The sequence below is a fragment of the Dasypus novemcinctus genome, chromosome 9 (assembly GCF_030445035.2).
Source record: "Dasypus novemcinctus isolate mDasNov1 chromosome 9, mDasNov1.1.hap2, whole genome shotgun sequence".
Taxonomy (NCBI): Eukaryota; Metazoa; Chordata; class Mammalia; order Cingulata; family Dasypodidae; genus Dasypus; species Dasypus novemcinctus.
Window position 1 is genome coordinate 4635636 of NC_080681.1, and position 24214 is coordinate 4659849.

Genomic DNA, 24214 nt, shown 5'->3' on the forward strand with positions numbered 1-24214 from the left:
TGTATAAGAGGGAAAAAATGAAGCCAGATGAAGCATAGCCCTCATTAAATCACTTCGTCCACTGTCCCATTAGCAGATGATGCCATTTCCAAAATTCTTTGTATGATATCTTAACAGAGCTTTATGTTTGTGATATATATCCCTTCTTTCCCCGTCCCAATCCCACCTGACCTAGGCAAGCTTCTCTTGCCTTTGTGCTTGACTGTGTCTCCACTGTATCACTTTCTACCTATCATAGACCTATGGCCAGGGGTCAGGAATGGGTCAGGAATTGGAGGAAGGTAGAACTGCTCTTATAATTTGTTTGAAAGGCAGGATTTCTCCATTTTGTGCCTAAAATGTTCATGTATTCATTCATCAAAAGGATCAGATAAATTATTCTATGTAAGTCAATCCAGTTTTAACTCACTTTGAAATGACAACTCCAGCAAGCACTTCAAAGGCACAAGAAGCCACGTGGACCTGCTAAGATAATTCAAAATTCAAAATAAATGAAAAGATTGCACAAAACCATACTGCCAGTTTGGGGGTTGCATCTAAACTAGATACAGTAAGCTAATACAAAGTCATTGAATAACCCCTATTCCTTTGAGACAGATGCCAGGTCCTCTTTTAAGAAAGAAAAGTCAGTGGCACATGCCCTAGCAGCATGAACATTCTTACTTCAGAGAGAAATGATGTAAGCCAAAAAGAAGAAACTGATTTTAGAATGTATTTATCATATCAAAGAAATTTTCTGCTCCTTGGAAAACACCATACCAAAAATATTTTAGATTTATCAGTCAAGGGCTTGGGACACCCTAGTGGTGGGTGATCATGATTCATGGCCAGGTGTATCTTGAAAAACTATCGGTCAAAAAATATATATTGGAAAAGATACAAAAAATAAAACTCTAATCTTAAATGCTGGATACAAAATAATTTCCAAATTTATTCTCATCCACAATACACAGACCAAGTTGAGGAGAATAGCTGGTGAAATAAAGAAGCCAGCCAGTCTATCTGGTCTGACAAAACAGAAAAGATGCTATTGCTCACACAGTAGCATTCACAGGGACCTATTTGGAACCCACACAAAATCATTCATTCAGGCAGGTGCAAATCTTGGCACAGTGAATATACCCCTTGTCAATCATTTAATTAACACTTATATAGTTCCCAAAAAGTTGTGTTCAATAAGCTCAGGAGGAATGTGCATGGAAGAAACAGAATAGGGTAAACAAGTGGGAAAGCAGACAATTTCATGTGATGGGAGAAGCGCTAGAATAGGGTTAGGAGCAATGTAGAAGAAGCAGAGAAGGAAGGGACTACTAGTTCAGAGGCTCTGGAGAACACTCAGACATTTCTTAAAAGAAAAATGTAAAATTTCCAGGCAGATTAAGGAGCATGGTGAGGCCTGGTGTAAAGTTCTAGTTGCCTATAGCATAAAAATGATGTAGATACAATAGGAGAGATTTAAGGTTAATCCACTAGAAAATTCTTTGACACGGGAAAATGTTTTTTATTCTATAATATCTCAGATCCTGAGTATGAAAGATCTGGTAGGCCATCCTATAGAATGTGGACATTCCTATGGGAAATGGGGAGCAAACAGGTTTTTCAGCCTGAGTGACATGTGCAGGTATGTTTTATAGTAAGAAAGCTCTGGAGGAAATATGGAGCAGGGACTAGAGTCAGAAGAAGCCAGGAAGGCAGGCAAAGAGGCTGTACAAACAATCCAGGCATGACGTTATAACCTCCAGTCCAAGGACAGGAGAGAGAGAGAGAGAGAGTGACAGAGACAGACAGAAGGAGACAGAAGGCGGATAGCTCCGAGGAAAACCCGAGTGTGAGAGGAGGGAGGAACTGGGGTCTCCTAACGGCCATCTAGCCCACAGCATGACAGGGGCTTCCCCTGTTTTGCCTCTCAGCATCTCTACCACCTGCTTAAACCAATTTCCTGCATGCATCCCCTCCTTTAGGAACACCTCAGAGCGGTGTCTATCTTCCTGACTGCACAATAAGAGAACTGACATGAAAGAGAAAATTGATAGTAAGTCAAATATATAAGAATTAATGGCCGTGGATATGGAAGGAATGGTCAGGGTGACAATGAGGACTGCTCCTCTGGGAACCATTTTAAATTAATCAATTAATCTTCTCTACAGCCCTATGAAGGGTTGTTCTTCATTGTTCATAACTTTTCATCATGCAGTATTACAGGGTCAGAAAAATCAAGGCCTAGAGAGTTTAAGTAACTGATCCCATGTCACGAATTAGTAAATGGCTATAGCCTACTGGTTAATAACCTATAGAGGATGGAGAACAAGCTCTAGACAATGAATTCAGACCTGGGCATGTGGCAAATGAGATACTCACTGAACTTCTAAGCCCAGATGTTCTGTGATTGGAAATATAGTCTGCAGCTTAAGGGACAGAATTAGGCTAGCAATATGGATATGTTATATAACTAAGTGTTGAAGCTATAGAATGTCAGGTAGAAAGGACCCAAAACTTAAAAGGTTAGCAGTGAATATCATTGAATAAATGAGGCAGATGAATTGACCCATTCTAATTCAGAGGCTATGGACAAGATGACCACTTATAAAATATTTCCAAATTACTATGCTACATTTTTATGATATAATCCTCCAATTTTCCTGTTGTATCACTAACCTGTCATCACTTAATAATTTAAATTGGAAGTTTCTTGGCAGCCCTAACTATATATATTTCAACCAATCAAAGCAAATAGCTACTGAGCTCTTGGTAAATATCTAACCATATATTAAATCTTGTAGGGATTTAAGAGAAACTCAAGATACTCTCTTTTCCACAAATTACTTCACATGAGCAAATTTGTTGAATATTCTGTACCTTTACCCCATGACTTCGCTTGCAGCACTACCCACACTGAGAGGCTCAGTAATTATTCATGGTTTAGGTTTTAAATGACAAGGAAGTTACTGAAGTTATGACACATTTTGAAAAACTCAGTGTGATAATAATTTAGGGCACTTTAAAGATGTCTAAAATTTCCCATATAGTCTTAAGTAACTTCTTTGTTGCTTAAATATTGAAGTCTCTCAATGTGGGACATGACTCTAGGGGATGAGCTTCCCTGGCTTAGAGGGATTACTATCAGGTACCAGCTAGCAATGCACCTGGAAAAAGATCTTGATCAAAAGGGGAAAAGTTTTTAGGGCTAAGAGACTTCAAAGTGAGTCTGGAGGCCATTCCAGAGGTTTAGCTTATGCACATTTCATCGCAGCAGGATCTCATTGACTGCCAAAGTAAATACTACCTCAAATAGTGGGGCTTCTGAGGGCTCTGGAGACATCCAGACATTATAGTCAAGGCAGACAGCTCAGGAATTTGGTGCCCTGCCAGTGGGCCCAACTTGGGAATTTATGCTCCTTTGTGTGACAGAGTTGACTCAATTATGGTTTCCCTACACATGGCTGTTCTGCCCCTTCTATTTGAACCTGTAGTTAGTACTAGAGTGAACAGGTGTATGTCCAAGAGACTTAAATCTTTTGGCTGTCCATGTGCCAGTTGGGCCTTGAATATCAAAAGCATTGCAATGCCTACTCTCCAGTTCATTGGACTCACCTACGACAACTAACAAGGAGATGACAATGGACAACAACCATCCCAAGAAGCAGAGAGAGTCTGCAACTGCAAGCAAGGTAGTCCCATCGGATGCATCAGCCGCATGGGATCTAAGCCCCCTCTCAATTAGAGGCAGAGTGGGCATCACCATTCCAGAATCTATAGGACCGGGGAATGAACAATGGACTAGAGTAGACTTACTAGAAGTCTACTATAGACTTATTGTGATTCTAGCAGTAGAAGAACTATTATCATTGAAGTGGAGACAGTGGCCACTGGAGGTTCTGAGGGGAAAGAGGGGGAAAAACAGGTGTAATACTGGGGCATTTTCGGGACTTGGGAATTGTCTTGAATAGCTTTGCAATGACAGATACAGGCCATTATACATCTTGTCATAACTTACAAAATTGTGCAGGAGAGTATGAACTACAATGTAAACTGTAATCCATGTTTAGTGGCAATGCTCCAAAATGTCTTCATCAATAACAAATGTACCACACTAATGAAGGATGTTGTTAATATGGGAAAATGTGTGAGGGGTAGGGAATGGGGCATATGGGAATCCCCCATATTTTTTATGTAGCATTTATGTAATCTAAATATCTTTTTTTTTAATTTAAAAGCATATTATTTAAAAAAAAAAAAGAGGCTGGCAAACCAGGTATGTTTTAAAAATGTAAGTCATAACATGAGGACATTAACATTTATTGAACATTCCTTGCATGAAAACAATGGGATAAATCTTGGGGATACAAAAAAGGGCAGAACTTCATTTCCATCCTATTGAGGTACCCTGAGGATCACACAAAATAAAATCAATAACTACAAAGCAGCATATAAAGTGCTACAATAGGACTATTCATTGGCTGCTACCAGAATGAGTTAAAAAAAAAACACCTAACTTAGTCTAGGAGGGGTCAGTAAGACATGCCTACAAGAGAAGGTGGGGCTGGAGAGGAGTGCTCATGGATATGGCAGAGTAAGCAGGAGAAATGGGTAAGGGCATTCTAGATGGAGGTAAGTATCACTGGCATGGAGGTGCCAGAGATCATGGGGCACTTGGGGGCTTGTGTGTAAGTCAGAATCGCTGGGGGGAAAAGGAGCATGTGGGGATGCTGGAAAGTCACAGAGATGTCAGTGCTGAAGGGCCTGACATATGGAGGTGCTCTAAGGTAGAGGGAGGAATAGCTGAATGATTTTAATTAGAGGAATGAAACAATCTTATTTACTTCTAAGTAAAACAATATCAATGGTAAATGGAGAATGGATTTGCTAGGGGTCGGGGGAGTGGGAGGGATGGGGGAAGGGAGTGGAATGTGACACTGAGAGAGCGTTTAGGTAGCAGTTACAGAAATCCAGGTGAGAAATTACGATGGTAAAATGTCTTCCTCAAGTCAGCCAAGAATCCTTTTCAGGATGACCTTTGCTTTGGATGTGTAAACTGGAGGAATTTGTTTTCTTTATCTTTCATTTTTAATGATTATTATTTAATGTAGGTTATAACCCTTCCTGGAACAGTTCTCTAAGACCCCCGAAAGAGAGGGCCATTAAAATTAAGCTGAGTGAGATGGAAAGTGGGCTGTAAAAACTCCACCACAGCCACCTGGAAACAAAACTTCAGGCTTGTGAGTCCTAGCAGGCTTCAAGGGAGGGAGCCATGCACTTTCAGTATAAAAGAAGAGACCATGAACTGGATCCTTTCAAGCCAGAGCTTTCTTTCTCTTCTTTTCTTTTTGAGATTTCAGCGTTCGAGTGAGAGGGGTTAGGAGAGAATAGAGGATCAACAACTGTCTTTGCCTATTCTAGGGATATAAACTTTAAAATTCCTTTGTATTCAATATAGACAATGGATGGCAGTGGAGTTAGGGAGAAATAATCCAAGTGTTAGAGTATAATTATGAAAACCAATAACGTTAGAGTATAATTTACGAAAAGTTAAACTCATGAATCTCAGGCAAATATAAAATGAATTCATGTCAAAGATTTTATTTAATGCATTAGTTAAAGAGGGATCCAATAAAATCTTAAAATTGATCATAAGGGCAGTTGAGAGGCTAGAAAGATACAGGCAACTGAATGGGTTTAATAGATTGATGGTTATATGCAAAATTGGTTAATGTCTATCATGTCTATACACCTATGGGTTATTTGTTCCACCAGATTATTTGCACCTCCACTGGACAAAAATCTACACAGTAACCTCTGCTCCTAAAGGGTTATAAAATAGGCTATCAATAGAAATTCTGCCATGAAAGAATCAGCACTGTACAGAAAGAACTCTCAGTAATTAGAGGTCTGTTTCTATTTGTTAGATAAATTTTCTGGATGACAGAGAAGGCCTCTGGTGAGGATGGAATTTTATATATAGCATGCTAGAAACTACCAAGGGTAACAGAGTCTGAACTGAATATGAAAAATATCATGACATATCAGTAGAAAAATGGATTAAGCATGTAAACTAACAAGTCAAAAAAGAAGAAATAAAAATGACAAATAGACATATAACAAAGGTTTGCTCTCCCAAGGAGTTTAATATATGCTAGTTAAAACAATAAGGCATCAATTTCCCCTATTAGGTTAAGAAAAACAGTTTGGATGATAATATTCAGCATTGGCAAGACTGTGGGGAAATAAATGCTTCCATTCTCAGTATATGGAAGTATTAATACAAACTCCTAATGACTCTCAGACCTGGGATTCACTCTCCGGCCCTCAGGGCACTTGTCCAGTGAAATTGCTACACATACCTGCTCAGGAGTAGAGAAATGGCAGGGATGGATCCAGGGAGCTTCCACCCCATCCTAGACTCTGCAGCTTGTGAGAGGGCCATCACTGCATGGCTCCAAGTCTAGCAAGGCACAGTGGTTCCCAGGGCATTCACATTCTGCTTCACTCTGGGGGAGGCACTGTTGAAAATGGCTACAAAAAAGGGAATCTTTGCCATGCCTTAGATCACACTACTGGTGCTGTTGCTCAGTGCCCCTCATTCTTCGCTTTGTGTCTTTTTACCTTATTGCAGCTCCTTTCCCAAATTCCATTTGCTTTCTTCTCTCCTCATGCAACTCCCCTCTCATCACATTCTCATTCTCTCCCTCTGCCTCTTCCTCCATCTCTGTCTCTCTCTCTCATATACATGTACACATATACACACGTGCACACACAAACACAGTCCCCTAGCTTTCCTCTAGGTAGAAAACAGAACTTGCAAACACATTCATATGCTGAATTTGCATTACTGACTTATGCTGATGAAATTCTAAACTTTTTTGGGAAGGGTGCAGAAGTTTGAGATTATTTTATGAATCTCAAAAAGAGTAAGACTATGTTTGTAAACTAATTTATTCCTCTGGGTGTGACACCCTTTGATTGAATTAAATTCAGCTGCAGGACCTTTGATTAGATTACTTGATAAGATCACTTTAGGGCTTTTTTTTCCTCCTTCCTCTCCCCCTTCCCCACCCTGCTGTTTTCTCTGTGTCTATTGGCTATGTGATCTTCTGTATCTATATTTCTTTTTGTCTTCTCTTCTCATCTTTTTCCTCTAGGATTCTCTGGGATTCGATCCTGGGGACCTCTGATGTGGAGAGATGTTCCCTGTCAATTGCACCACCTCAGTTCCTGGTTTCTGTTGTGCTTCACCTTAACTCTCCCCTTCGTCTCTCTTTTGTTGCATCATCATCTTGCTGTGTGACTCACTTGCGCAGCACTGGCTCAAAACACAGGCACTGGCTCACCATGCGGGCACTCGCGTGGGCACTTGACTCACCACATGGAGCAGGCACCCATGTGGGCACTCGGCTTGCTGCACGGGCACTTGGCTCACCGTGCGGGCACTGGCTCGCTGTGCAGGCTCTGGCTCACAATGTGGGCATGCTTTCTCTTCCTCTTTTTCCCTAGGAATCCCCATGGATGGACTCCAGTTCCTCCCATACAGTAGGTGGAAGCTCTATCACTTGAGCCACATCCACTTCCCTCTCTTGGGTTTTTAATGGACTACATCAGTGAGGTGTGACTCAGATTGAGTCTCAGCCTGCTCGCTAGGTCTGACATAAATGGAGACACACAGACAGACAGACACAGGAAAAAGAAGCCACCATGTTCGATCCTGCCACGTAAGAGAGAGGACTAGATGATAGCTTAAGCGAAAAGTCCCAAGAGGCTGGGCCCATTCAGCAATTCAAGAGGAGGCGAGCCCTGCTGTATGCCTGATGGCTCAGAGCTGAACTCAGGAAGAAAGCAGACTAGCTGAGACTGATATAGGAAGCCGGGAAAGAGGCAATCCTGGCTACCCTCCTCGAAGCTCAAACCTTGGCAGAGATGACCTTCTTGCTTCAACACATGCCAGCTGACTTTGGGGAGAAAGCATCTCTGATGGTGCCTCAGTTTGGACTTTTCACGGCTTTGGAACTGTAAGTTTTTACCCCAAAACAGTGGGAAAGAATAAAAAACCAGCAACATGACAAAGGAAGTAAATGCTTTGAAGAGACCAAGCACATTAAGTGATGTAATCTCCGATATACAAGGGTACAGTAAGGAATGCAAAACTACATCCTTGTCTTGAAGGGGGATTGCTAATAGATCCTGGCAGATAATGTTTTCCTGACCAAATTGTGTAAAAAGTTGTTTCCTTAGGCAAAGACTTTTAAGCATAGTATCCTAGAGAGCAAACTACTATTTTCTCATTACAGTGTTGAATACTGAGGGTATCAGTTTGAATAAGACATGGTCCTTGAAACCCAGAAAACTGGGAAATTTAGAAGTATAACAATTTAAAATATTGATAATGGTAAGTACAACAAAACTAATATTTACTAAGTGCTAACTATGTTCTCGAGACTTTATACATATCAACTGATTCCCAGCTTGGACCAAAAAGCAACAACACTGTGAAGTAGATAGTGTTATTATCCCCATTTTACTGAAGAGGAAACTGAAACACAGAGACCTTAATTACCTCTGCTCAAGGTCACACAGCTGTTAAATGACAACACATTTATTCTATCACTATGAATAGAAAACTATTGTAGCCATATCTATGTAACTATAACTATGCATACCCCATTAAAAGTGTCTGTGTGTATAAAACAGTAGACTACTATAATAGGACTACCAGGGTAAACATTCTGGAATTTGCTTTTGGCCCTTACCTCCTGGTTAGGAGCATAAATAGGAAGCTTTAAGTCAAGGACCTGCCACTCTATGGCAAACTCTCTCTTCCCTCATGTCACCTGCAGGCCACCTTGGACAACAGCACCCTTCACCCTGTGTTTCAAAGTAGTAGGCTCTACATAGCACAGCAATAGCCAAGCAGAGTTGAACCTTGAGCCTTAGAGGCCTGGTGGAATAAGGAATTGGGTGGTCAAGGAGTGGGCAAGAGAAAGAGCTGAGTTAACATATCTGTTCCAGTAGGTAGAGGGAGGCATTCCATCCCAGGTGGTCAAGAGAATCCACAGAGGACAATGCTACACTAAGGGCAAAGGAGAGACCCTGCATTAAGACAGAAGGGTTTCCACTTTGTTGTCATCTCATGTTAATAATTGGTACAAATATGTTGCCAATGCTGTATTTACTTTTGTCAGCTCCCTGCCAAAAACTGCAGTTTGGAGGTGAAAACTTCTGGTTGGAGTTTCAGTGCCCAGGGGTGCCCCTTGCAAGAGCAGTACTGGCATCACCTCTGAGATATCTTTGTACATCTAGACCCTTAGGCACAGCCCAAGAGTACAAACATCACCGCCTTCTGCTGGGCTCTCCAGTGGTAACATCTGAAAAGTGAGATCCAAGGGCTGGCAAGCTCCCATGAGCATCCCCTAGACAGACTTCCCAATAGGAAGCCACGGCCTCTGGCAAGTCAGATGACTGCCAGACTTGCTGGGAGTAGGCAGGACAGATACTGTTTACTTTTTCAGATGGGAAAAGGGGAAACTCTGATTCATTGGCAAATGAACTTTGTAGAGAGAAGACCAACTGCAGTGGTTGGTGCTTCCTGGAGTTCTGTAGTTTTAAATGGTTCTATTCCTAGAAATAGGAACCTCATTAAGTTACACACACGCACACACAACCTAGCCCAGAAACCTGAAAGAACAATTTGCACAAGGCAAGCATGGAACCTTGCTTATATTCTAGGAAAAAAAAGAAAAACTAAAAAAACAAAGCAAAACAAAACACAGAAACAAACTTGCTGCAATTTCTGCAAGAGAACAGCTAGCTTAACCTAGATAGGGAAAAGGACAAGGGAAAGAAAGAGAGATGAGGTAATTTTATTAATGCATCATGGCAATCAGGATAAAAGAGAATATATTACTTCAATAATATTTAGATAAAAGCAAGTTTAATTTCTATGATGATATTGTTCTTTAGTTTGCCTTATCCACTAAGCACTGAACTAAATGAAATAAGAGATAATTAGGACATTAGACATTCTTCTTGAACAGAGGAGAGAAATTCTTATCCGGATATTGGAGCGGACTGAAGAAAGAAATTTTAGATTCTTTATAAATTAAGGAGAAAAGAGACAATTATACTTCCAGAATGATTTAGACATTCGTCTGAATCAGATTTTCTCTTCTATTCTTTTAGTCTCTTTTATAAATGGAATTTTTTTCTGACTTCCTCCTCAAAATGCTCTTCAGTAGTATATAGAAATACTAATGATTTTTGTATGTTAATCTTATATGCTGTCATTTTGCTGAACTCATCTATTTGTTCTAGTAGCTTTGTGAATTTTTCAGGATTTTCTAGATACAAAGTCATATCATCAGTGATTAATGAAACTTTTACTTCTTCCTTTCCTATTTGGGTGCCTTTTATTTCTTTTTCTTGCCTAATTGCTCTAGCTAGATCTTCTATTACAATAGTGAATAACAGTGGTGACAGTGGGCATCCTTGTCTTGTTCGTGAGCTCAGCAGGAAAAAGTTTTCAGTCTGTCACAGTCGAGTAAAATGGGTTTCTCACATGTGTAGTTCACCTTGTTGAGAAAGTTTCCTTCTACTTCTATCTTTTAGAGTGTTGTTTGTTTTTTTTAATCAAGAAAGGGCTGCCAGAGAGGCTTCTGGGGTGTTAACAATGTTCTGCAACATTCTGTTCCTTGACCTGGATGGTGGTGATAGAGTTGTATTAATTTTATGTTAATTCATATAGCTATATAATTATGATTTGTGAATTTTTCTGCATATATATTACACTTCACTAAAATAGTTTATTTTTAATGTAAAGTTAACACCAAAATAATATAAACAAATTATAAAATGTAGGTGAAAGTTTAAAAAAAAATGAAACAACAGAAGGCAGAAAAGCAGAAATAAGAAAGAAGAGAGATAAATATGGCCAAAATAGTTCAAATAAATGAAAAATCACAAGATAAGTGAATGAATTACAAACCTATTAAAAGACAGGTGCCATGCAATTGATTTTAAGAAATTAGTTATATGTAGCTTACAAGAGACACAGTTATGATCCACAGAATGATTCAAATGAAGGATGTTATCAGATGGATATTATTTTCCTATTGCTGCTATAATAAATTATCTCAGATTTAGTGGCTTAAAACAAAACAAATTTATTACCTTATACTTTTGTAGATTAGAAATCTGACACAGGCAAAAATAAAGGTGCCAGCAAGGCTGCCTTCCTGTCTGAAGGCTGAAGAGAAGCATTAGTTTCTTTGCCTCTTCCAGCTCCTGGAGGCCGCTAGCATTTCCTGGATCTTGTCCCTCTTCCTCCATGTTCAAAACCAGCAGTGGCTGGAGTCCATCGCATCATTCTAACCGTGCTTCTGTCATGACATCTCTTTCTTCGACTCTTCTTCAGCCTTCCTCCTCAACTGATATGTCCTCCTGTGATTACATTATCCAGAAAAATCTCCCCATTTTAAGGGCAGCTAATTAGCAGCCTTCATTCCATCTGCTACCTTAATTTCCCACTGCCATATAACAGAACACATTCACAGGTTCCAGGGATTAGGACATGACCATCTTTGGGAGGCCATTATTCTGCCTACTGCAGATATATTCGGCAAACAGTAACCCCATAAAATTGGTACATTAATAGAAATTTCAGGCAAGATAATATTAGTAGGGAAAATGGAGAAGCTATGTAATGATAAAATCTACCGAGAGGGTATACAAATGTGATTGGCCCAGTAATGATCAAAGCCAGCACTTGGACCTGCTGTTCTAGGGTTCTCACTCTAAAATCCTCTAAAGAACACAGACCAATGGAAGGGTCTACTTGAAGCCCACTGTGCGAGAGCTGGGAAATTTCTTGCCCCAAATGAAAATAATAATTATGACCTAGACCACAGAGCTGTTGTAAGAAATACCTTAGTATTGAGGCACACTGCTGCTATCATATAAATGTTAAATAAAAATAATATTTCCTGTATTCTTACTAGGGTTGGGCAAATCCAGATGTATATTGTACTTTTCACATATTTCAAAATATTTTCAAATGTTTTGGTTTGGGTTCAATAAAAACCTCAAGTACGTTTTGCCAAGTGCTTTTTTCCATTAATTATTCAATCCATTTGTATTTCAAGGGAAATTCAGTCCACATGTTTCTAATTCATTTAGCACTAACTCATCAAAATATTTTTTCTCTTGGTGCTATTTTCTGTCCAAAAGGCTTTTCAAGCCCTCCCTTCCTTTTTATTTTTTTTTTCATTTCTTAGAAACAAAAAGATACGGTTTGCCAAGGGCAAACCCTAATAATCTAGTAAAAGGCTCACCGAAGACTGGACCTAGAATTCTTTGAGTTGCAAAGTCTCTGGTCAGTCTGCCGTGGTCCGTGCCATCTCTCTCAGTGCCCCCCCCCTTCCTTGCCTCCTCCGTTTCTTTTCTGGTTTGGCTTTGCTCCCATTGCCCCACCGCAGCTTCCAAGTCTCGATGACCGAGGCCGAACGCCTGCAGCCACCTCGGTCCTCCTGCCCACCTCCTTCCCCTTGAAGAAAAGCTTCCAGGCTGCAGACGGTGAAATATGGGCTCTTACCTCCTTCCTAAATATCCTCATAGGGTCTGTGGCCAGCCTTAAGAATAGACGTATTAAAAACATGCCAGATCTTTTCAAGTTTGTACACTGGGTGTGTGTGGTACCTTGTGTGTGATGAATGTCGTCTTAACTCATGAGTACCTGAAGGACAAGGAACTCGGTGGTGTGTTCATTCTGAGTGCTCCAAAAACAGCAAGAGCTGTCCTTAAGCGCGGGCTCCCACGTCACTTAGGGCACACTCCTACCAAAAAGGTTTAACTTGAATATAATCATAAGGCGATTGTAAACATTCAGCACGACGACTTGCCTGGATTCTTCGAAAATGTCAGTGTCATGAAAAACAAAAGCTGTCAGGGAATTCTTTTAGATTAAAGAACGCTAAAGAGACTTGACAACTAAAGGCAACATGTTTTCCTAGATTAGATTCTGGATTTTCAAAAACTAGCTATTAAGGACATTAATGAGACAATTGGGGAACTTTGAATGCTACATTTTTAGGGTATGCTAATGATATTGTGGTTATATAGAAGTATGTCCTAACCTTAGAAGCTAGACTTTAAAGTATTTAGGCATGATGCCTGCATCTTTGAAGTTGATTTCACCACATGATGTCAAATGTGATATGCATAAATTTTGAATATGTTAGTTACAAAAGGTTCAGAAAAAAATACATATAGACAGATATATATATAAATATATACACAACTTCTATAAAGGATTATGTTCTGACTGAATACATTTAAAAGACAATATATTTTGAAACCTGTTCTGCCATGAACAGAGATAACTTATCCTTTTACTATTCTGTTGGTTTTAAAGTTAAGCTTCCTAATGCATGATGAATTTGCAATGTATAATATATATATACAAATATAGAGAGAGAGAGTAAATATGGCACAATGGTAAGAACTGGTACATCTACCTACATCTACTCACACATACATATACTCACACCCACACCTACACACATACGCACCTACCCATCCCATTGCACACATAGCACACATTCATACATATACACAGAATAACGTGTTTTAGGGAACTCCTCTCTGCAAGTTCGTACAAATCCATCTTTGTTCATTTTTAAAAATATTCTATAAACATTTGAATCTTTGAATCCAACCATGTCACCACATGATGCCAAATGTAATATGCATAAATGTTAGTTATTGACAAGATCCTCGTACAGGTGTAATTACTGTGCATACAGTAGACATTGCAAAACAGGGGTTACCAATGGTTAAGGAGTGGACAGTCTCCTGAAAATGTTGTGTGTACATATGTTTTTCTGGGTAGAGTATCAATACTTCTCGTTACATGCACAAAGGAAACTTTAAGGGATTTCCAACCCTAAAGAGTATCTAATTGAGCATTTTGTTTATCATGAGTAGTCTCTGGCAGACCTCTGAATTTGTCAATGCTGTAATGCTTGTGGCACTGTAGACCAAGAAATTCACAGTAGCCAGCAGAAATCCTTCAACACCATTAAAGTCCTTTTGCCAGTAACACAGCAGACGTCCACATGAGCAAAGACTGCTCCTTGAGGAGCTCACCGCTTCGGGAAAATATTTAAACAACCACTTTACAAGTCAGGGAAAAGAAAGACAGTGTGCAGCTAGTTAGCCAAGCCGTGGTTGGGCCTGTGCATTTTAAAGATTGCAACATGCAGCCCCCCAGAGTACGAAAGGAGAACTGACCGTGCCTTCTAATTAAAACGGAATTAACCTCAGCAATGTGACTTTTGTTTTGGAAGAGCTTTGGGACATCGCTGGTTAATGTGACACCATTGTACACCAGGTGGTCCTAGTTAGGTGAGAGATTTTATGTAAAAATAATCCTTCTTTGGCTTTATTCAGTGCAATAAAACCACTAAGACATTTTCCCATATGAAGTATTTCTACAGGCACATTCAAAATGCTAATCCCCATTTTTATATGCATTTTTCATGATTCCTAAGAAGGTTACCAGGTTGGGGAGTTTGCAAAAACTAGTCCCTTGACAAGGTCATTTGATGCTTTTACCACGACAGGTTTGTTTGGTTTTCATGTGATCCCACAGTACTTTCATAACATCCCTGGCTACGGGTGTCACAAATAGGAACAAATATTGTTGTCCTAACCTTACGACTGAAGGCAAGTGTCTCACAGTGCCTCTTAGAGGCTATCAAATCCAGAGTTGATATTGCACCTTCATACTGGGGTGACCAGTCTAGAATTTTATCGATGCTGTGGAAAATTCTTTGCCGTTCAAATTTCTACTAATGAAACCAATGATGGGCAGTTTTAGTCTATAAAGAAAATAATATAATATAAAGTACATAGGGATGCCTATGTCAATGCATCTATAATACAATGACACTTAACACTGAGAACAGTCATCAGGGGCCCTGAATATTCTGAAGCGTCACTGAAAGACAAAAGAACATTCAAGAGAGCTTTATTCCTATACAGCTCATCGTAGGGCAAAGAATTCAGACCTGGGTTTGAATTCTGGAACCACCGTTATTGTTTATGTGGACTTGAGAAAAGGTATTTAGGTTCTCTACGCTTCATCTGTTTTCCTCCTCTGTAGAATGCTCAATGCTATGAACTCACTCATAGGGGTTTTGTTGAGGACTAAAGGAGACATCTTTTGATTATTCTCATTTAATTAGATCATTCAATTAATTAATTTCCAGTATACTTCATTATAGAGTTCACCTAACTATCCTGGCCACATAAAATAGAAATGTATGCCTTTTTCTCTAATTCAAGTGCCCATCATCCCTGGGTATATACAGGTATTTTAAGCACAGCAAAAAGAATGAAACTACAGCTTTTGTCCATGTCCTATACCACATTAGTAAAAGTGTCAGGACACAGTACAGATGATTAATGCTGCTGGAATAGGCAGGAAATTATTCAGGTGGATTCAATCAACTCAGCCAAACATATAGGTAGCTTATTAAAATTTAGACGAAAGTCTACAGGCACTTAATACATAACGATGACTCTAGACCTAAATTAAGAGCAAACCCAATTCCCAAGCTCCCTCTGTCCTTGCAACTTTCTGCCTTGAAGCAGCCACTCTTCCTACAGCTAGACAGAGTTATTGACCTGCTTTTCAGCTTTTCCCCCCTCTATGAAAGTAAGGCACGTGACCTTTTCTAAGCCCATAACCCAAACCGGTTGCTGAAACACTGAGCCTTTGAGCCTGCCCTTTCGACTGGTCTCTTACCGCAGTAGAGGCAATATGAGCTTGGCATGCTGCTTATTCTCAACTGCACGCTAGGACCTGGGCTTTCTTCTGTCTTGACCGGGAGTTTGAAGAAAACAGCCACAATATGGATTCAGTGGAGACGGAAAGCGATAGTTTTCTAGATAAAGATGCGTGCACATGGTTCATGGAGGGTGAACCTACATCTTGGATGTTTAAAGCAGTCATTTGATATAACACAAGGTGAGGTGGTTTTCAAAGTTAAACATGTGGTGGTTGCTGTGATTTAAACAGGACGTATGGTTTATCGAGTTCCCGCCTTGCTCCTTAGGATCACTTCACCTAGGCTTAGGAAAGACAGGCTCCCTCCCCTGGCCGAGCCCAACCTGAAATTCCTTCAATCACTGCCAGCGTCCACTCCTTTAAATCAGTCGGGAAAGGCAGCCGCATGTGGCAGGAAAAGCTCTAGCCAAAGCCCAACTTCACAATTTACCAGCCATAGGACTTGAAAACTAACAAAATGACCCAACTGTACAAAGCACCTTCCATTTGAAGAATAACGAAGTTTGTGACCTAAGGAGCATTTGAGAACACTAGAAAACTAATGGTTTCAGCTAGAAAACAGAATACAAGAATAATAGTAACAATACAAGTTGACACATCTACTGCAGACTCTGTTACTGGGAGGGATAGATACAATCCAGGCTGTGGAAAAGTGCAATAGGTAGGTTTCCAGTCCCACTGTTAGGACTCACCAGCGAGATGCTCTTGGGCACTCAGTAGACCTCAGAAGGTCTCCAGTTTTTTCATCTTTAAAATGAGAGTATCAGACTAGATCAGTGTTTCCCAAAGTCTGTTCCCTGGAGTGTTCATTCTAAGTTTTACATCCATAACCCCCCTTCTACCACCACAGAAAATAAGCCACCTGCGTCGAAATCCATTTAAAAATAGTCTGTCGTACAAATTTATCTTGTGCATATCGAAGAGGGGTATTTATTGCTCAGCATCTCCCCAAATTATTTCCCCACAGATATTTTCTGAACAAGAAGGGAGAAAAGTATTTAATCCACAACATTCCTACATCTGTATTATGGAGAGACACTTTTAATTTGGTTTAATGTCCTGTTATTTGGTTGCCAGGTGTACTACAAGCAGAAAGAGGACAGTTTCAGCCTCCCGCTTTAGTTATTTTCTTCTCAGTTAATAGCAAGTACTGTTGCTCCAAGTTGCCATTTGGCTTTGGAAGGTCTTCCTGAGTCATTCACCAATTGTCTCAGTTAAAAATAGTACCATGTCATGTGGGGGATCACCAACCAACAACAGCAAGCATGACCTTAGTTAACATTACACCCTTGCCCCCGTAAGCTTATCTCTTTTCAATGCCTTTGAAAAGCCCACCAAGACTGAGAAATTAATCCTTACTTATTTTCAAGTAAGGCAGGAAAAGGCTTTGAGAGAGAGAGACAAAGGCAGGGAGAGCGAGACCTCTCCTTACATAGGTTTGTAGAAAGTGGTAGGGAAACGGAGGAGGGTTGCTTGAGGAATTTTTCTTGTTAATTAGTTTGTTTTGTTTTATTTTTAGACTGTGAAGGAGTTTGCACAACAAAAGCCAAATGCCATTCTTTCATAAAATGGTGTGAGGGTTCCTGGTTGACGTATTTAGATTCTTGCCTCAATTCTGCTACTGTCTCATTGGATGACTCCGACTCAGTCACCCACTTCAGGGTGTTATTTTTGAGGTGCATGCATTTTAACGTTTTGTTTTTATTTTAAAGTATAAAAGAGCCACAAACTCAACTCACAATCTTTAGGATGAAGAGGAAAGAAAATCAAATCACCAATAATCCCACTATCTGAACACAGAAAATGTTTTTGTGCATTTCCTTCCAGTCTTTCTAAATATGCTTAATATATTTGTACTTGTTAATTCTAATGTATGTACAATTTTCATTCAGCTTACTTCATTTACATTATATCATAAGCCTTTTCCCATGGTGGTATGAAAATCTTACAGCTATCTATTTTAATGGCATCTAAAGTTCCATCAATTTATTGACTTGACTATTCCCTTATTGTGAAAATTTAGTTACTTCAAAATAAATTACTCTGCAATAAACTTCTTTGCACAATTACCTTTGTCATATTTTGCCTAAATTTTAGGTTATATTCATAGGCATGAAGTCATTGGGTCAAATGAAACAAACTATTAGGTATATTGTTATAAACATTGAATTTCTTTCTGAAATGGTTAGGTTATTGTGATTTCACCACAGTGTTAATAGCAATAGCTCTTAACATTGAGTAAGTATTTTGAGTTACTTAAAAGTATCTTTGTTTTTAATCTGCATTTCTGTAATTATTAATTTGTGTAAAGTAATTTTGGAAATCAGGCCCTAGTTGTCTCATTGCAAAATGGACTTCTGTGATAATGCTTGCTTCCTCCCTAACAATATCTTCATAACTTGCAAGTTGGTAGACCCTATGCTCTGACCTTCAGGTCGAAGTCAGGCCTCAAGTTTCAGGGCAATCAATCAAAGGAAGTTCTCCTCTAGGTTCCCAGCTTTACCCACTTGCCAGAACAGAAGCAGAAATTGTTCTTTCCTAAGATTCCCCTGAGCTCCCAGGTAGGCATTATCCAGCTATTATTTTCCTAAAGTTTGGTGTTCCTCTTTGCATTTGTTATGACACTTTAGTTCAGTGAACTCTTTATTGAGCACCTATTTTAGGCCAGATAATTGGATAGGCCCTGTAGACTTACAGATGAAATAAAACACAGATCTGCTCAAGAAGCTGAAAATCTAGTACAATGGTTCTCAAATCTGGCTGGTCATCAAATTGTCTTGGGAACACTGGAAAAAAAAAAAAAAAAAAGCTGGATCCATCCCAGATATACCAAATCAGAAATTTCAGGGTTCTGGATTTCTAACTAGCCACCCTGAGGTACAGCCAAGCATGGGAACCAAAGGCCTAGAGTTTGCTTCTTGGTGTTGGACTCAGGAACAACAGTCTGTGGGAGAATATGGGGAGGGAACGAGGGGGAAAAGCAGCTTAACTTTGGGGGAATGAACAAGCCCATCAGAGTATAGAGCACAAAGCTGTTAAATGGTTGCCTTAGGTGATAAAGGACCCTTAACACCAAAGCTGGTACTTACTATTCTGCTGTAACAGAAGGAGGCCACTTACCATCTTCCTGGGCTATTGAAATCGCCTGCCTCTAATTACTTTCCTCCCAATTCAGCCGCAAAGCCACTACAGTAATTCTCTTAAGCACAGATGGGCTTCCCATTGCCAGCCAAATAAACCCTCACCTTCTCAAGCTCTCCTAGACTACCTGTCTTACAAAAGCTAAATCACTTGAAGTATTATCGGGCATGTTTTTTTGCTTATAGGACAAACTGTACCATACCTTCCAGCCAATGAGTCTACCTTAGTTTCTGAAGATACCCATCCCTCACTCATCCAGATCCACACCACTGATGATTCCATCCCTCCCACCTGGAATGCCCCCTCCCTATACCTTATCCAGCTCAAACCTCACCTCTCCAAAGCCTTACGTCTATCTCGTCTGCCCCTTTGATATTACCCGCCATTGGCAGCTACCAGGTATCAAGTATTTACTTTGTGCTAGGCACTGTACTAAGAGTTTTATACACATTCTTTCATTTATTTGTCACAAAGTTAGGGCATTTTTTCAGATAAGGAAAATAAAAACAAAGAGAGTCTATATTTACCTGGCTAATAAGGGATACAGCAGGAGCTCAAACCCAGCCTAACCACAAAGACTGCACCACAGTAATACTTCCACTTGACTCCCCCCGACCCCCTAAGACCTCCTGTTGCCCCTATCTGCCTTGTATTAGAACTGATTCTAAATGAACTGGTCTCCATATTGGGTTGCAGTTTCCCTAGTTTGCCTTTTTTTTTTTTTTAATTTTGTAAGCACTCAGTGAATGTATGTTAAAAGAAAAAAAAGATCCAGCAGTAAGTAGTCTTACCTATGAAATACACTAACTGCTTTTCCACGGAATCCCATATATGTATGGTTTTTCACACTGACTCAGACATTCTAGATCTATTAGCTCCTAAAATATAGCAAATCCAAAGGGCAGAGTCCGACGCCAGGGTCACCTTGCAAGCGGCCGTTAGTCTTATTCCCTCAACACTAGCATTATAGAAGGGTCCCATTGGATGAGCACTTAAAACGCCATGCATTTAAAGCACTTTAATAATTTTTTTAAAGAGGCCTTGGCTCTGATACCACATGCAGAATGATGAATAAAAAGGAGCATAACTACAAAAACTACATGTGGCTGTTATCTACTAAGAAACCAGTAATGAAATTTAACAAAATAAACTCTGGTCTCTTTTCCGAATTTAAGGATCCACAGCTCATCTTCAGCATGTCAAGTGTGCCAAGAAAGGTGTGAGAAAGATAGGACGGAATCCCAGGGTGTTTCAGGATCATCTCATTCTGAGTAGCCCCTCACTCTGAATTCTCCCAGACACACAATGCCTTGAAATCCTCTTAAATTTTGTGTAGTAGGTTTGTGAACCTTAAATGTTATTTTCCCTTTGTAAGAAAATGATTGACTGCTGATTTTGTTGCTGTTGTTGCAGGTTGTTTTTTTTTGTTGTTGTTGTTGTTTTTAAGGCAGCTCTTCAAAGCAAAGAGAATTATAAAAATACAAAAGTTTCTTACAAAGGGAATACTGTTGGGGCCCAGGAGGGTTAACCCTGAGTCACTCTCCTGCCCCTTTTTCTCTCTCCACCTCCCTGATACCATACAGCTGTTGAAAAGAATCTGTCAACAAAACTATTACTGTCTTTGCTGGGATCAACACTATGTCCTGGACCCTCAAGGTCAGCAGGGGTGCCTTCAGAGCAAAGAGAGGCGACAAACAGAAAGCTCCCAAGACCCGGGAAACCCCGTGACTCTGGCCAGCGGCGGGCCTTTCCCAATGGCTGCAAATTCTAGAGGGAAAGGTGGGGCTCAACTGGGAAAGGCTGCCCAGGGAGATAAAGACATACTGCTCCACCCCAAAAAGTTCTCTGGCACAGCCTACGTCCTTCTCCCTTTCTCTCTTCTTGCTCCCCCTCATGCTTTCATTCACTGTCAGGAAAAAAAAAAGTCTTGCTGCTAGAAATAAATGACTAGACACAGTACAGTAAAAATGCTATCTGATAGTTAAAAAGCAATTAGTATGTACCAGGCACTGTGTTGTCATTTAGACAAATTATCTTCACACAAAAACCCTTGAAAGGTAGGTCCTATTCATCTTTCTCTAATTCCTTCCTCTCTCCTGGGAATAGAGAAGCTGTTCTAACCCAGGAAACACAGAGCCTTTGGGATTGCTCACCTGGCAGGTTTACATCACCTGCAAGCTCTGGTCTTGCAAAGTCCTGTCATGGATGCTCATGAGGTGTAAAGTATGCAATCTTTCCAAAAAGCAATTTCTCAGCAGTCATCAAAATCCTGAAAAAGAAGAAAAATGTACCTGAACAGGATTTTTAAAAGTAATCCTTTTTTAATTTGCCGAGCTGCCTTTTGTCTGTTATTTTTTTTTGAAGTTGAAATAAAGTTTAGAAAGAAATTAAGATATTGATTAAATAAATTAGGGATATAATGGAATACTATGAAGTGATTAAAAATGAGGTAATGGAAAGAATAGATTGGCATGGAAATACATTCATGATATTAAGTGATGAAAATCACAATTATGATTCTATTTAAATGCATATGTATATATGTATGTTTTTTTCTTTTTATAAGCAAATTATATATTTATGCTGTACATTATATATGGAGACAACAATAAATATGGGAATAGAATTCACGAGGATCATAAAATCCCCGTGTTGGTATAAACCTCAAAAGTATTTTAGTTCAGAAGTGCCCATCACAATATCCCTAAGGGAATAACCAGCGTCTGTTCTGGACTCCACTGTCAGGGAGTTCAACAGCACCTCCTTTGCCCAGTTTCAACTGATATTTGTGCAGCACATGTAGTTTGCAAAGGCTTCTGTCTACACAGCACAGACCTGTGTCAGCTTGTTTTAGTACAAAAGGAGGAACGAGTTTGGTCCTTAGAAATGATGAACTGCTAAAAAAACAAACAAAAACACCCCTTCCATAACTTTCTCTTTAGGGGAAAGGAAGCTGTTCTATAAATCTAAGAAAAACTTAATTCCAGCTTCTCCCAGTCGCCAGCAATTATAGTTTCCAATCACCATCTGAACTGGTAGGTAGTTCTGTTAACTGCCTCCAGGTAAATATTTCATTTGGAATGACAAGTTAACCATAAAGGGTGTGTGCGCTTCTGTGGGTGTGGAAGGCATGGTCTGTGCATGTGATTCATTCACTGAGGCAGCCAACCAGTCCGCCATGTCCCAGAAATTCAACTAGTTGGTAAGCCACAGGGCCCAAGACCAACTCATTCAGTGGTGCTCCCAAACTAGCATGGTAATTTCTGTGATTGGCCAAGGCCCAGGAGAAAGGCGGCTGGTGTGAGTCATCCATGGAGAAAAAAGAGTACAGGTAAAGGAACAGTAACTTGAAGTGACAGTTGAGCAACTGGAAGAAGTTCAGTCTTGTTGCAGGGAGAGAAGCTAAGCAAAGGTTAGATCATGAAAATTCTTGTAGGTCAAGCTAGAAGTCTGGTTTTATACTGAGGGCAAAGGTAAAACAGGACTGCATAGGTTACGAATCTCAACTTTGGAATCAACTCAAGGGGTTGAGTGCTCTATCTGTCCTTACTATTGTCTTGACCCATTTGAAATGGCCAATATTTGATCATTTTTGACCTACCAAAATGGCAATTGCATGTGGTTCACCCTAACACAAAAACAGAAGAATCCATTCTTATCCATGAAAAAGTTGACTGAAGTCTGCTGAAGCCCCATTCCTGACAGCCGGGAAGGTAAGAGCCCATCTGAGGCAGTCCAGGCCTGCCTTAGCTGGCAGCTCAGGGGACGCCATGCCCGAAGAAGGAGCTGCTCTCCAGCTTCCAACTCAGGATCCTCAAAGCCCACCTCTCTTACACTGTCTGCCCTGCTTCTCCTTTCCCTTGTTTTGGTCAGGGATTTTGTGTCAGAAAATATCTAACTCAACAGGGCCTGTGTGTTTACGTCATAGTTATCTGATCCTGCTGGAGGAATTCCTGGCACACCAGGCCCAGTGCACAGGCAGGCCTCTCTCTCTCTTTCTCTTGCTTATCCGTTCACTCCCTTGCTTTGGCTCGGGCATCGGCCTGCTCTGGTAAGGCAGGGATGAGCTCTCTGAATTGTGTTTATTTGTCGGTGCTCTGGTGTGAAAGCACTCCCCGTCAACTGCATATTAATCTTGTCAGCAGTCTGTATCTGTTTTCCTCTGCCTCCTTCCCGTGGACTAATTTATGGCTTTCCTTTCCCCGGCTTCCCATTGTCACCCGGCCTGGGAGCTCTCGGTTATGGATGCTCAGGCACAAGGCCTGTCCTTATAAGACTAGCTGCAGAGTGATGCAAAAGGCAGCAGGTCGGGTGGCAGAGCTAAATCGGGACCAGGCTCTCCCTCATTTACTGTGTGCCCCTCAGCCAAGTGTTTATTGATGTCCTAGAACATGCCACGCGCTGCACTTAGTGCTAGCAGGAAACAGAAGTGCGGGAACAAACTGGAAAATAAACAAAATATATATTTGAATTGCCGAATCACAGACCATAACAACACAGCCTCAGACTCAGGCACGAATGGGTTTAAACGCCAGGTCAGACACTTCCCATCTGTGTGACTATGAAGATGTTAACTGTCTTCTCTGAATCTGTTTCCTCATCTCCAAAGTCAGTGAAATATTATCTAATAGTTCTGTGAACTACATGGTAGAACAATTACCTTTCGTTGTGATGTGTGGCAAATACCAAGCACTCAAAAGGAGAGGTAGAGGAAAAGGAAGAAGGAAAAGGAATGAATGAAATGGGGAAATAGTATGATTAGGAAAGAGTTCTAATAAGGTTGTTATTGAGGTTCTGTGAAATAACCCTGAGCCTTGTGCTAACACGGGGTCTCTTATGTAATCAGAACCCTGACAACAGGCGATGCGTCTGAAATCTTGGTAAAACCTGAGTTCGGGCGGCCGCACGCTGAGGCCGCCCCTGGCCTGGGCCATTCCGCGCGTCTGCAGCCCGGGCGCTGTCTGCGGCTGCGTCTCCAGGCCGGGCTAAGATGAGCCGCAGGGCTACACCTGGGGCCTCCCGGAAGCAGCGGGGCTCCTCGGGGGAAGGTCAGCGCGCGGCTGCGTCCCCGGGCCTCCGCGGGGACAGTGGCGTCGTCACGAGCCCCCACGGTCGCCGCAAACCTGCCAGGAGCGCCTAGGCGGGACTGCAGAACACCAGCCGCCCCGCGCCCCGCGGAATACAACCGCGCGCCCACGCGCCCCGGGGCCCGCGCCCCCGAGCCCCGGAGCCCCTCCAAGG

At 40.8% G+C, this 24214-nt stretch overlaps 1 pseudogene; it reads right to left on the reverse strand.

The window, feature by feature from the left end:
* The window catches only part of LOC101416666 (bifunctional methylenetetrahydrofolate dehydrogenase/cyclohydrolase, mitochondrial pseudogene), a 153302-nt pseudogene extending 129395 nt beyond the window's left edge, over positions 1-23907 (reverse strand).
* Between the last annotated feature and the right edge of the window lie 307 nt (positions 23908-24214).